Raw genomic sequence first — 14,431 nt, 5'->3', positions numbered from 1 at the left:
AAATGGTTAGCATCTGGGAAATCCAGCAGGCCTAAGCAGACTGAGTGTAATTGTTCAGCGAAACAGTTGTCAAGTCTACTCTTGGTCTTGCCGATGTAAAGGAGGTGCCACATGCAGTAGATGAGGTTAGAAGAGACGGCACGGTGGCACAGTGGTAGAATTGCTGTCTTACAGAGCCAGAGACCCGGGTTTAATCCTAAATACAGGTGCTGTCAGTACGGCGGTTGAACATTTTCCACGTGACTGCGTGGGTTTTCTCCGGGTGTTCCTGTTTCATAGAAACATAGAAAATAGGTGCAGGAGTAGGCCATTCGGCTCTTCGAGCCTGCACCGCCATTCAATATGATCATGGCTGATCATCCAACTCAGTAAATATAGCCAATGAACTGGCCTCAACTAGCTTCTGTGGCAGAGAATTCCAGAGATTCACCACTCTCTGTGTGAAAAATGTTTTTCTCATCTCGGTCCTAAAAGACTTCCCCCTTATCATTAAACTGTGACCCCTTGTTCTGGACTTCCCCAACATCGGGAACAATCTTCCTGCATCTAGCCTGTCCAACCCCTTAAGAATTTTGTAAGTTTCCATAAGATCCCCCCTCAATCTTCTAAATTCTAGCGAGTACAAGCCGAGTCTATCCAGTCTTTCTTCATATGAAAGTCCTGACATCCCAGGAATCAGTCTGGTGAACCTTCTCTGTACTCCCTCTTGTTCGATCTTGTTCGGCGCCGGGGTACAACCTGGGAGTTTTGGGTCCCCATTGTAAACATGGGATTGCGTGCAACCAGCCCAAAAACTTGAAGTTGTATGCAATTGTAAATTATACCTGTTCTTGTCTTTTTTAAAGTGTATCAAAGCTCAATGTACTTTGAGTTCAGGGAGATTCTACCAAAAGATTCTTCCATGACGTCTCCTCTGTGTGTCTGCTCTGCTTGTGTTGAATAAAGATCTTTATTTACAGCTCATATTTCCAGGTGGCTCATTCAATGACACAGCAACCCCACATTCATTTTACTCTCTCCTGGACTCTGTTTCCCATGCTTGCTTTAAACTCACTGGCACCCCATTTTTCGCATTTCCATTAAACACAACAGTGCCTGGTTCCCAAGATTCCAGTAAATTCAATGGTTGACTGGAAACTTCACCATACCACTGTATAATATTTATAATTTTTTATAGTGTACAGCATATAAAAACTTGAACTAAGCATGTGTTGTGATATTGTCCCCGGAGGGTTTTGGCCTGAAACGTTGCCCATTTCCTTCGCTCCATAGATGCTACTGCATCCGCTGAGTTTCTCCAGCATTTTTGTGTACCTTGTGTTGTGATGTTAATACGAGTAATATCACTGGACAAACTGCTAAAACTAATAGAACTACGGCCGCTGGTCCCAAAATGCTTCCCCACCTGACTCCTCAGACACTTGCTCTACCCTGGTGGAAAATAAATGGGAAATATCTCCGATGACTTATTGACTTAATGTGGCAGTTAGTAAACATTATGCTGCTTTGTCTGACATGTGCGGCTACCAGTAAGAATATGCTACTTGCCCAGCATTTGGACAATAATAATACAACAAGAAAAACAGACAAAATGATGGCAGGCAGAAATGGTCACCTGATACAAACAGGAAAGTTGGAGAATTCAACATTGAAGCATGAAGGCTGCAATGTGCCCAGCCAGAAGAGGTGTTATTCTTCAAGCTTCTATTGGACCTCATTACAGTGCAGCAGGCCACAGGCAGATAGTTCAGAGTAGGAGTGGGGTGGGGTATAGAAACATAGAAACATAGAAAATAGGTGCAGGAGTAGGCCATTCAGCTCTTCGAGCCTGCACCGCCATTCAATATGATCATGGCTGATCATCCAACTCAGTATCCTGTACCTGCCTTCTCTCCATACCCCCTGATCCCTTTAGCCACAAGGGCCACATCTAACTCCCTCTTAAATATAGCCAATGAACTGGCCTCAACTACCTTCTGTGGCAGAGAATTCCAGAGATTCACCACTCTCTGTGTGAAAAATGTTTTCCTCATCTCGGACCTAAAAGATTTCCCCCTTATCCTTAAACTGACCCCTTGTTCTGGACTTCCCCAACATCGGGAACAATCTTCCTGCATCTAGCCTGTCCAACCCCTTAAGAATTTTTAACGTTTCTATAAGATCCCCCCTCAATCTTCTAAATTCTAGCGAGTACAAACCGAGTCTATCCAGTTTTTCTTCATATGAAAGTCCTGCCATCCCAGGAATCAGTCTGGTGAACCTTCTCTGTACTCCCTCTATGGCAAGAATGTCTTTCCTCAGATTAGTAGGAGTGGGATTGGGGTATTCAAGTGGCAAAACAGCAGAGCCTGTTCTGAACATTATGAGGACTTCCAAAAAGATCTTGGCTGCAACATTGACACCAAGAAAATAGATCTTGGTTGATTGGTATTTTGAAACCAGGTGTGTGCTCAATACCATATGGACATAATCTGGCAAGAGCAATGCCTTTTTTATATCCCCGACAACATGTGTGTCATGCTGGAAGATGATTATCTTGACTTACATTTTAGGAAAGACCCTGGGAAAGTGGAAAAGGTGACATTGAGAGAGTATACTGAGGGGCCATAATCATAATTCAGTAACATTTACAACAGTTAAGGTAATGCCAGTGATAAAATGGAGTAGAAGCTCTAAATTAGGCAAAGCCAATTTTACCGGTTGAGATGTGATTGAGCAAAAAGGACTGACTACAGCTATTTGGAGTTAAAATCACTGTTGAAATTTAGGAATTCAAGGAGTTAATGTCAAATAGGCTTGAATGGCCAACAGATACACATGCACAATCACTTGGCTCTGTGTAGAAGAATGGTACATTACATTAGGATACTTCAGATGCATTGTTTGGCGTTACAGGAGGCAGAAACATGGTGAATTTGAATCAGAAGGATAGTGAGTTGCAGTGCATTAACTGTAGTAATTGAGTTACAATAGATATTGCTCAGAGAAATGCTCTTGGTTTTAGATTACCACCTAGAGCAATGTCTAGGACTTTTTCCTTGCCCGTTTAAATGAGGGAGACATATTATTACCTACGTTGTTATCACCTACTGCTCCAGAGCTTACAGACATTGTGCATCCTGTGAAGGAATACACAAACTCCACACAGCGAGCACGCAAGGATTAAATTCATGTTGCCAGAGCTGTGAGACACGGGCACCAATTACTGCACCACTTCTCCACCTCGAGGAACTGCTGCAAAGAACAGAATTTGATATAGTACAGCACAGCAACAGGCCCTTTGTCCAACAATGTCTAGTCTCTTTAATGTTGCTCAAGCAGGAACTGCAGATGCTGGAAAATCGAAGGTAGACAAAAATGCTGGAGAAACTCAGCGGGTGCGGCAGCATCGATGGAGCGAAGGAAATAGGCAACGTTTCGGGCCAAAACACTTCTTCAGACTGATGCAGGGTGGGAAGAAGAAAGGAAGAGGAGGAGCCAGAGAGCTGAGGGAGGGCTGAAAAGGGAGGAGACAGTGAGGGCTAACGGAAATTGGAGAAGTCAATGTTCATGCCACTGAAAACTGCCCAAGCGGAATATGAGGTGCTGCTCCTCCAATTTCCGGTGGTCCTCACTCTGGCCATGGAGGAGGCCCAGGACAGAAATGTCGGATTCGGAATGGGAAGGGGAGTTGAAGTGCTGAGCCACCGGGAGATCAGGTTGGTTATTGCGGACCGAGCGGAGGTGTTCGGCGCAACGATCGCCAAGCCTACGCTTGGTCTCACCGATGTAGATCAGCTGACATCTAAAGCAGCGGATGCAATAGATGAGGTTGGAGGAGATGCAGGTGAACCTCTGTAGACGGAGGAATTGGGAGTAGGGGATGGAGTCCTTACAGGAAGCAGGGTGGGAAGAAGTGTATTCCAGATAGCCATGGGAGTCAGTGGGTTTATGGTAGGGAAGTGTCGGAAATGGTCCAGGTGTATTTGAGTGCCGGATGGAAGTTAGTGGCGAAGTTGATGAAGTTAGTGAGTTGTGTGTGGGTGCAGGAGGTAGCACCAATGCAATTGTCGATGTAGCAGAGGTAGAGGTCGGGGATGGGGCCCTGGTACGTCTCGAACATGGATTGTTCGACGTACAAAGAGGCAGGCGTAGCTGGGGCCCATGCGTGTGCCCATAGCTACGCCATGTGTTTGGAGGAAATGGGAGGAGTCAAACGAAAAGTTATTAAGGGTAAGGACCAGCTCCGCTAGGCGGAGGAGAATATCAGTGGACGGGGATTGGTTGTTCTCCAGTCGAGGAAGAACCAGAGGGCTTTGAGACCATCCTGGTGGGGGATGGAGGTGTAGAGTGACTGGACGTCCATGGTGAAGATGAGGGGATGGGGGCCTAGAGAATGGAATGCGCGGAGACGACGGATAGTGTCTGAGGTGTCTTGAACATAGGTAGGGAGGGATTTAACCAGGGGGGATAGGATGTGGAAATAAGTTTGAGGTCGGGGTATGTAGAAATAAGTTTGGTAGGGCATGAACAGGCAGAGACAATGGATCTACCAGGACAGTCAGGTTTGTGGATTTTGGGGAGAAGGTAAAATCGGACGGTGCGGGGCTGGGGAACGATGAGGTTGGAGGCTCAGGGGGGCAGGGAACCGGAGTTGATGAAGTCGGTGATGGTGCTAGAGATGGTGGCCTGGTGCTCGTCAGTGGGGTCATGGTCCAGGGATAAGTAGGAGGAGGTGTCCGAGAGTTGGCGCGTGGCCTCAGCTTTGTAGAGATCAGCGTGCCAGACTACCACGGCACCTCCCTTGTTGGCGGGTTTGATAACCCAGTCCGGGTTGTTGCGGAGTGAGTCGATGGCAGTACGTTCAGGGGGGGGGGGGGGAGAGGTTAGAGTGAGACAGGGGAGTGGAGAAGTTGAGGCGGTTGATGTTCCGCCGGCAGTTTTGAATAAAAAGTTCTAAAGCCGGAAGGCCATGGAGAGGGGGGGTAGGTCCACGAGGAACAAGGATGGCGGTGTTCGATGGGCATAGTGAGGCGGCGAGGGGGAGATAGTCCGAGTATTGGTGCCAGCACTCACCAGGACGCCGTCTTCGCCAACTTCCACGTCGATGCTGCCGCCGATCTTCACCTGCCTACCGATGACGCTGAGCCTCTCTGCGTCACCGGTAACTCGGACTATCTCCCCCTCGCCGCCTCACTATGCCCATCAAACACCGCCGCCGCATCGGGCCCATCTAACATTGCCGTCGTACTGGACCCACCGAACAATCAAAACCATGATTCTCGTCACTGGAGTGTTTTCACTTTGTTGCCCAGTTTTACAAGAATTCCTTGATGTCACACTCAATTAAATGTTGTCTTGTTGTCAAGGGAAATCAATTCTATCTCACCGCTGGAATTCAGTTATTTGCCCATGTTTGGTCCAGTGCTTGATGGCGCTGTCAATGACAGTTTCTATCACTTTAATGATGAATAAGAATCTATCTATCTATCTATCTATCTATCTATCTATCTATCTATCTATCTATCTATCTATCTATCTATCTATCTATCTATCTATCTTATAAGACAATAGACAATAGCTGCAGGAGTAGGCCATTTGGCCCTTCAAGCCAGCACCGCCATTCAATGTGATCATGGCTGATCATCCCCAATCATTACCCCGTTCCTGCCTCCCCATATCCTCTGACTGCTATTTTTAAGAGCCCTTTCTAGCTCTCTCTTGAAAGCATCCAGAGAACCTGCCTCCGCCAACTCACCACTTTCTGTGAGAAAAAGTGTTTCATCGTCTCCGTTCTAAATGGCTTACTCCTTATTCTTAAACTGTGGCCCCTGGTTCTGGACTCCCACAACATCGGGAACATGTTTCCTGTTTCTAGTGTGTTCAAGCCCTTAACAATCTTATATGTTTCAATGAGATACCCTCTCATCCTTCTAAACTCCAGAGTGTACAAGTCCAGCTGCTCCATTCTCTCAGCATATGACAATCCCGCCATCTCGGGAATTAACCTTGGAAACCTATGCTGCACTCCCTCAATAGCAAGAATGTCCTTCCTCAAATTAGGGGACCAAAACTGCACACAATACTCCAGGTGTGGTCTTACTAGGGCTCTGTACAACTGCAGAAGGACCTCTTTGCTCCTATATTCAATTCATGTTGTTATAAAGGCTAACATGCCATTCGCTTTCTTCACTGCCTGCTGTACCTGCATGCTTACTTTCATAGACTGATGAACAAGGACCCCCAGATCCCGTTGTACTTCCCCTTTTCCCAACTTGACGCCATTTAGATAGTAATCTGCCTTCCTGTTTTTGCTACCATAGTGGATAACCTCATATTTATCCGCATTAAATTTCATCTGCCATGCACCTGCCCACTCCCCATACCTGTCCAAGTCACCCTGCATTCTCATAGCATCCTCCTCACAGTTCACACTGCCACCCAGCTTTGTGTCATCTTCAAATTTGCTAAAGCTCTGATCTTGATATCTTCCGTTTGTGCGTCCATTCTATTTGCGCAAAAAGTACGCGATAGCACTACGATTGTATGCCAGCTTATTCGCCGTTCTCCTGTGCTACTATTACACCAAGTTTTGTTCTGATCGCTGGTCTAATGTAGAAGTTAGCGAGGTTTGAAAAATCTGAAAAAACATGCATGCGCAGATTGATCCCCTCTCCAGCCGTTCAGCGGCACGTGGACAGGTCTTTTCGCCTGTCACTCAGCGGGATGGTCAGCCCCTTCCTGCGCCATCACGTTTTTGCTGGAGCTGAGGATGGCCGGCGGAGGTTTCCAACCGGACACAATTTTCAGAGGGGCCGGAAATGGCCCAGCCCGGCATCGGAAATGTCGCCAAACGGAAAGCGGAGAATCTGATCCCAGTGGAGGAGAACGACCAGCGACCAGCGGCCAGCGACCGCTGTGAATCCCCATTGCACCGTCTGCTCCAGCCCCTTCCCCTCTGGTCCCCTTCGCTGGCTCCTGCCCTCCTCCCCCATGATACCTCCCTTTCCCCCACAACCCCCGTCTTTTCTCCGAGCTCTCTTCGCCCCCCATGCCCCCCTCCCCCGCCCACATGATCATCATCCCCAGCACACCCTCCTCCTCCTCTTCACCCTCCCTCTTCAATCTCTATAGAGTGAGTGGGGTAGAGAGGTAGGTAGAGAGGGAGGGGTAGAGAGGGAGGGGTAGAGAGGGACGGGGGGTAGAGCGGGCGGGGGTAGAGAGGGGGATGGAGGGTGGTAGAGAGGGAAGGGGTAGAGATGGAGGGGGAGGGGTTAGAGAGGGAGAGGGGCAGAGGGAGAGGGGGGTAGAGGGAGAGGGAGGCAGGTAGAGTGGAGGGAAGATAGAGAGGAAGAGGGCGAGGGAGGGAGAGGTAGGGGGTAGAGAGAGGTGGGTGGATCGGGAGGGGGGAGAGAGGGGAAGGGAAACTACCAAAAACACCACTGCAACCCTGGTCATGGCCAAGTAGACCTTTTCAGAGAGTTCATGTAGATTTTGTGAAAAGGATAATATGATCACTTTCTGGTACTAGTAGATAGTCATTCCAAATGGATTGAGGTTAAGCATATGGGGTCAAGCACGACTACTAAGTGTACCATAGATGAGTTGAGATCAATTTTTGCATGCCATGGTTTACCAGCAGAACTTGTTTCTGATAACGGGCCTCAGTTTAGCTCAGAACGGTTCAAAGAGTTCATGCAGCGGAATGGTGTAAAACAGACACTTGTTGCCCCATACCATCCAGCCTCCAACAGGGTGGCGGAATCGTCTGTTAGAATTGTCAAAGATGCTCTCAAGAAATAGGCTTTGCAGGGTAGTTCAAAGCTCAGCATGAAACATCGTCTGGCTAGTTTCTTGCTGAAGTACAGAACCACACTGTAAAGAAGTGTTATCAACACACTGTGACTTTACTTCTTTTATTCATACTGTGGCATTACAGAGAGCACTAGCTGTACGTGGTCTGTCACGGAAACTAGAGAGCGATATATGGGTGGGGAGGTTGTAATTATACTCAGCGATATGGGGAGTGGTTAGTAGTGATGAGGTAACTATATTAAGGGTCACATGCATATATCATCTACATCCTTCCCCTTGGAAATGAAAGACAAACAAAGTAGTGACAGGGCGACCACGTCTCATGCGCTAGAAATGCTTAAGCAAAATCGCCATAGCGGACAGGCGGCTTGACAACACGCCCCGACCGGGTTCGCATATTGCCATCTCCCCCCCCTGCAGGAACAAGTGGAGGCAGTACGGCAACAGGTGCAGGCGGCCGAACTGGAACAGGGGAGCCGGGAGGGGACGGAGAAGACAAGGGCAGAAGGGCATGAGGGGATGCGGGGCTCGCAGTGGACTGCGCGCGGGCAGGCGAGGGAGGGTGAACCGGAGGAGGATCGGACGGATAGAGCTGTGAGGGTAGAGACCGTGGCATGCGAGGAGCGATGGGCCGAGCATCGCCTGGAGGCTGAAATTGAAACGGGGGAGCAAAAGGATCTGCGGGTGGTGGTCGCGGCTCGTTGACGAGCCGCAGATGTTGGCGGGACCGGCGGTAGATGGTTCCTGCATGGTCGACGAGATAGGACCGAGGCGACCCAGCAGAGGCGACTACGGTAGCGAGCCGGGAGTGACCGGTGGGGGTCTGCACGCGGACAACCTGACCGGGTAAAAGGCGCGGCAGGGGGCGGCAGGACTTGTCATGGGAACGTTTCTGGACATCGCGCTTAAAGGCAATGCGCTCCTGTACAGCAGCGGGCTTGAGGACAGAGGGGACGAGTGAGCGCTGGGCCACTGGGATCGGAGGTCTGGTAGTGCGAGACATGAGCCGCTGAGCAGGGGAGCCCATGGCAAAGGTAGAGAAATGGCGGCGCAGCTTATCGACAATGGCCGAAGAGGTGAGGGAATGCAGCTGGTCTACCTCGAACCAGTTGGAGTAGGAGTCGACAAGTACCAGGAAGTGTTTGCCTCGCCACTCGAAAATGTCAGTGGCAACCGCCATCCAGGGCAGTTCGGGTGCAGGCTGCTGCAGAAGCGGCTGTCGTTGCTGGTGGGGGCGAGGCTGTTGCAGGTGGAACACGAGGAGACCCTCTCCCGGATGTATTGGGCCATACCAGGCCAGTAGAACTGGCTCTGGGCGTGAGACAAGGTGGCTTCGGCCCCAGGATGCCCGTTATGAGCGGCCTGAAAATAGTGGTCGTGCAGAGCAGCAGGCACTACCACCTTGTGTCCTTTCACGACCACGCCGTCGTGGAGTACGAGCTCATCACGGACCAGGAAGTAGGGCACGGCGCCAGCCGGCAGAGTGGAACGACGGTCGGGCCAGCCCTGCTGGATGATGGCAGCAAGCTGTTGCAGGGCAGGATCATCGGCAGTGTGCTCGACCAGGGACTTCATCTGCTGTGAAGGGACAATATTGACATTGAGCACCATCAGGTCAGACATTTCATAGGGGTGGCGATCGGTGGATGTTAGCGGGGCGCGGGATAGCGTGTCGGCCACGAACATGTCTCTGCCTTTTCGGAAAACGGCGTTGAAAGTGAAGCGCTGGAGCTGCAGCATCATGCGCTGCAGGCGGGATGAGGCAACCTGGATCGACTTGCTGAGGATGGTGACAAGTGGCTGGTGATCTGTTTCAATGGTGAAAGTGTTGCATAGTATGTAGTCCTTGAATTTAAGTGTGGGGGTACTGATCAGCGTGGACTTAAGGATGTCGAAAGCTTTTTGGTGTTGAGGGAAACTAGAGAGCGATATATGGGTGGGGAGGTTGTAATTATACTCAGCGATATGGGGAGTGGTTAGTAGTGATGAGGTAACTATATTAAGGGTCACATGCATATATCATCTACACACACCACACACAACAACGGGTTACTCACCTGCAGGACTGTTGATGAAGAGAAGGCTAAGAATACACCTAAGTCTAGTTCAACCCAATTTGGCCTTGAGAGTTGAGCAAAAACAGTTAAGTCAAAAACGCCATTTTGACTCCCACAAAAAGGAGAGGAACTTCAAGCCAGATGAGCAGGTTTGTGTTCTCAGTCCTCCCAACTTCCAGTCGAGACAAATGGAATGTTGGGAAAATAGTGGAAGTGTGTGGAACAAAAAGATACAAAGTAGGAGATAGGATCAGGTGTTCATGTTGATCAAATGATTCCAACCAAAGATGAACCAAAAACTGAGCATGGTCCAAATCCGAGTTTTTATCTGAAAGCGAGTTGGAAGAGACCACTGTGATTGAAACACAAAGTTCAGTTAGTACAGACAAAGAAACAGATTCCTCTGGTCAAAGTCAGGGTACTAAAACAGAACCAAACAAGCCTACAGTTGAGTCAACACCTAAACCGGTTACACCTGTTATGGTTAGACAATCAGGCAGAATCCATAAACCAGTAGTCAGATTAGGTTTGTAAATTAAGTAAATCACTGTATAAGTAAAATAAAAATGTGTAGATATGTAAAATATATTATGTTTATCATTTAAGATTTCATAAATACTGGTTTAAATCAAGTAACACAACAACAAAATTGTAACTGAGTACTTAGATTTAATACTTAAAAAAAGGAGAGCAGTGTAATGTATTCATACATATTCATGTATATGTTAATGAGTTGGTGTTCAATATAAGCAGGGAATGTTGGGTAGTAAATGTCTCTCGTGTTCCAGGCAACCTGCGTCATTCTGCCGTCCAGAATATAACAGGAGGGAGGGTAGAGAGGGACGGGGCAAGAGAGGGAGTGTAGACATGGCAACTACCCTCCCTACCCCCTCCTCTCCCTCAATCCCCCCACTCTCCCGCATCACCTCCCCAGGATCTTTTCCCTCTCCTCCTCCCCTCCCCCAATCACTCCTTTACCTCGCGTTTCCTCTACTTTCCCCTACCGCCCTCGCGGCGCCATCGTCACCGCCGCGAGCGTCACATGCGAGCGTAACCTGCACGAGATAGACCAGCCGTTGGCGGTTATGCAGTAAACAAGCAGAAGCAGAAGCAGACGACCCACCGTCGCGATGCCTCACCACCACCGCGGCCCCATCGTCGCGAGGCCTCACCAAATCGAGATCTCCTTGCATTTAATAAGATCCCACATAGAAGATTAGTGGGCAAAATTAGGGCACATGGTATTGGAGGTAGAGTACTGACATAGATAGAAAATTGGTTGGCAGACAGGAAACAAAGAGCAGGGATTAACGGGTCCCTTTCAGAATGGCACGCAGTGACTAGTGGGGTACCGCAAGGCTCGGTGCTGGGACAGCAGCTATTTACTATATACCTCAATGATTTAGATGAAGTGATTTAAAGTAACATTAGCAATTTTGCAGATGACACAAAGATGGGTGGCAGTGTGAACTGTGAGGAGGATGCTATGAGAATGCAGGGTGACTTGGACAGGTTGGGTGAGTGGGCAGATGCATGGCAGATGCAGTTTAATGTGGATAAATGTGAGGTAGCACTTTGGTAGCAAAAACAGGAAGGCTGATTATTATCTAAATGGTGTAAAGTTTGGGAAAGGAGAAGTACAACGGGATCTGGGGGTCCTTGTTCATCAGTCAATGAAAGTAATCATGCAGGTACAGCAGGCAGTGAAGAAAGCGAATGGCATGTTGGCCTTCATAACAAGAGGAGATAAGTATAGGAGCAAAGAGGTCCTTCTGCAGTTGTACAGGGCCCTAGTGAGACCACACCCGGAGTATTGTGTAAAGTTTTGTTCCCCGTATTTGAGGAAGTACATTCTTGCTATTGAGGGAGTGCAGAGTAGGTTTACAAGGTTAATTCTCGGGATGGCGGGACTGTCATATGCTCAGAGAATGGAGTGGCTGGGCTTGTATACACTGGAATTTAGCAGGATGAGAGGCTATCTTATATAACATTATTAAGGGTTTGGATACGCTAGAGGCAGGAAACATGTTGCCGATGTTGGGGGAGTCCAAAACCAGGGGCCACAGTTTAAGAATAAGAGGTAAGCCATTTAGTACAGCAATGAGGAAACTTTTTCACACAGAGAGTTGTGAGTCTGTGGAATTTTCTGCCTCGGAGGGTGGCGGAGGCCGGTTCTCTGGATACTTTCAAGAGAGAGCTAGATAGGAGTCTTAAAGATAGCGGAGTCATGGGATATGGGAAGAAGGCAGGAACGGGGTACTGATTGGGGATGATCACATTGAATGGTGGTGCTGGCTCGAAGGGCCGAATGGCCTATTCCTGCACCTATTGTCTACTGATGGCTGCCAAAAACCCCAGCCGGGGCGTCGCGAGTAGAAGCCCAGGTCGGAAATAGAGGAACTTTAATTTAAATGCAGCCCTCCCCGTGACGTAACTGGAAGCTGGTGGCCGCCCACTCCTCCTTTGTGACGTCACTCAAAGTGGGTTGAAGGAGGATTGTCGTTAAAAAGTTGTTTTTTACTATAAAATGCTGTAACTTGTGAAATATAGCATGTAATGTGAAGTGAAGCAGTTAATTTTGTCGAAGGGCTTAATGTGATGAATAAGGTGTGAATATTTCTGAGCTAGCACGTGGCGTTTTGATAAAGGGAGAAAGACACAGATGACACACACACATATACATACATACATACAAGATGAGACTTTTAATAGTATAGAGATTGCCAATCTTCAATTATTCATAACTGCAGGCAAGTAAGAATTCTAATGTATTGAAATACTGGCAAAATATAAGTAAAAAAAGGATAAAAGGATGTACAACAAGGATGGGTTGCACTTGAACCCGAGGGGGACCAATATCCTGGCGGGGAGATTTGCAAAGGCTACTGCGGAGACTTTAAACTAGAACAGTTGGGGGGAGGGACTCAAATAGAGAAAGCTAGTAGACTGTGTGTGAGGCAGGAGGCAGAGAAGGGAAGCACTCAGACCCAACATGTAGGGGGGAAAGAAGAAAACAATAATAAACAGAGAATAAGAGGTGGTGGGATTCTTAAATGTGTGAGCAGAGAGACAGAGGGGTGTAAAATGGGGGTAGAAGCAATAGGTAGCAAGGTGAAAAGTAAAAGTGGCAGGCAGACAAATCCAGGGCAAAAATCAAAAAGGGCCACTTTTCAATATAATTGTATAAGGGGTAAGAGCGTTGTAAAAACAAGTCTGAAGGCTTTGTGTCTCAATGCAAGGAGCATTCGTAATAAGGTGGATGAGTTGAATGTGCAGATAGCTATTAATGATTATGATATAGTTGGGATCACGGAGACATGGCTCCAGGGTGACCAAGGCTGGGACCTCAACATCCAGGGATATTCAATATTCAGGAGGGATAGACAGAAAGGAAAAGGAGGTGGGGTAGTGTTGCTGGTTAGAGAGGAGATTAACGCAATGGAAAGGAAGGACATTAGCTTGGAGGATGTGGAATCGATATGGGTAGAGCTGCGAAACACTAAGGGGCAGAAAACGCTAGTGGGTGTTGTGTACAGGCATCCTAACAGTAGTAGTTAAGTTGGGGATGGCATCAAACAGGAAATTAGAAATGCGTGCAACAAAGGTAAAACAGTTATAATGGGTGACTTCAATCTACATATAGATTGGGTGAAGCAAATTGGCAGGGGTGCTGAGGAAGAGGATTTCTTGGAATGTATGCGGGATAGTTTTCTAAACCAACATGTAGAGGAACCAACGAGAGAGCAGGCTATTCTAGACTGGGTATTGAGTAATGAGGAAGGGTTAGTTAGCAGTCTTGTTGTGCGTGGCCCCTTGGGCAAGAGTGACCATAATATGGTTGAGTTCTTCATTAGGATGGAGAGTGACATTGTTAATTCAGAAACAATGGTTCTGAACTTAAAGAAAGGTAACTTTGAGGGTATGAGACGTGAATTGGCCAAGATTGACTGGCAATTAATTCTTAAAGGGTTGACGGTGGATATGCAATGGAAGGTATTTAAAGACTGCATGGATGAACGACAACAATTGTTCATCCCAGTTTGGCAAAGGAATAAATCAGGGAAGGTAGTGCATCTGTGGATAACAAGGGAAATCAGAGATAGTATCAAAGCAAAAGATGAAGTGTACAAATTAGCCAGAAAAAGCAGCCTACCTGAGGACTGGGAAAAATTCAGAGACCAGCAGAGGAGGACAAAGGGCCTTAATTAGGAAAGGGAAAATAGATTATGAAAGAAAACTGGCAGGGAACATAAAAACTGACTGCAAAAGTTTTTATAGATATGTGAAGAGAAAGAGATTAGTTAAAAACAAATGTAGGTCCCTTGCAGTCAGAAACAGGTGAATTGATCATGGGGAACAAGGACGTGGCGGACCAATAGAAAACTACTTTGGTTCCGCCTTCACTAAGGAAGACATAAATAATCTGCCGGAATTAGCAGGGGGCCGCGGGTCAAAGGAGATGGAGGAACTGAGTGAAATCCAGGTTAGCCGGGAAGTGGTGTTAGGTAAATTGAATGGATTAAAGGCCGATAAATCCCCAGTGCCAGATAGGCTGCATCCCAGAGTACTTAAGGAAGTAG

The sequence above is a fragment of the Amblyraja radiata genome, chromosome 2, assembly GCF_010909765.2.
Source record: "Amblyraja radiata isolate CabotCenter1 chromosome 2, sAmbRad1.1.pri, whole genome shotgun sequence".
Classification (NCBI taxonomy): Eukaryota; Metazoa; Chordata; class Chondrichthyes; order Rajiformes; family Rajidae; genus Amblyraja; species Amblyraja radiata.
This window is presented reverse-complemented; position numbering follows the sequence as displayed.